The following is a 1,119-nucleotide window of genomic DNA, read 5'->3' as shown; positions in this document are numbered from 1 at the left end:
TAAATTTTTTTGAATTTATAATGCCCTCTAGACTGACTGTTGAAAACATCGGTCTATGCCTCAAGGGGGCATTGTAAAATACTTTTTTTCAAAATTTTCTTGCATACACATGTTTTCCACATGTGGGTGACCACGTACAAGAAAATTTGGGTGATTTGGAGGTGGTGGAAAAATTCACGTTTTTTCAAAAACTGGCTTAAGTTAAAAGACCAAATGGTCCCTCCGGGAATGCGGGCATTTTTTCGAACAACTCCAAATCACCTCAGTTTTGGCACACATGATCTCATCCACAAACAAAACTAGGTTTCCAAGTTTTTGTATTTTTTTTGAATTTTTTTGAATTTATAATGCCCTCTAGACTAACTGTTGAAAACATCGGTCTATGCCTCAAGGGGGCATTGTAAAATACTTTTTTCAAAATTTTCTTGCATACACATGTTTTGCACATGTGGGTGACGATGTACAAGAAAATTTGGGTGATTTGGAGGTGGTGGAAAAATTCACGTTTTTTCAAAAACTGACTTAAGTTAAAAGACCAAATGGTCCCTCCGGGAATGCGGGCATTTTTTCGACCACCTCCAAATCACCTCACTTTTGGCACACATGATCTCTTCCACAAACAAAACTAGGTTTCCAAGTTTTTGTATTTTTTTGAATTTTTTTGAATTTATAATGCCCTCTAGACTGTCTGCTGAAAACATCGGTCTATGCCTCAAGGGGGCATAGTAAAATAATTTTTTTTCAAAATTTTCTTGCATACACATGTTTTGTACATGTGGTACACCATGTACACGAAAATTTGGGTGATTTGGAGGTGGTGGAAAAATTCATGTTTTTTCAAAAACTGGCTTAAGTTAAGACCAAAATGGTCCCTACGGGAATGCGGGCATTTTTTCGACCACCTCCAAATCACCTCAGTTTTGGCACACATGATCTCTTCCACAAACAAAACTAGGTTTCCGAGTTTTTGTATTTTTTTAAATTTTTTTGAATTTATAATGCCCTCTAGACTAACTGTTGAAAACATCGGTCTATGCCTCAAGGGGGCATTGTAAAATACTTTTTTTCAAAATTTTCTTGCATACACATGTTTTGCACATGTGGGTGACCATGTACACG

This window comes from Triticum aestivum, chromosome 2A (genome assembly GCF_018294505.1).
Source record: "Triticum aestivum cultivar Chinese Spring chromosome 2A, IWGSC CS RefSeq v2.1, whole genome shotgun sequence".
Taxonomy (NCBI): domain Eukaryota; kingdom Viridiplantae; phylum Streptophyta; class Magnoliopsida; order Poales; family Poaceae; genus Triticum; species Triticum aestivum.
This window is presented reverse-complemented; position numbering follows the sequence as displayed.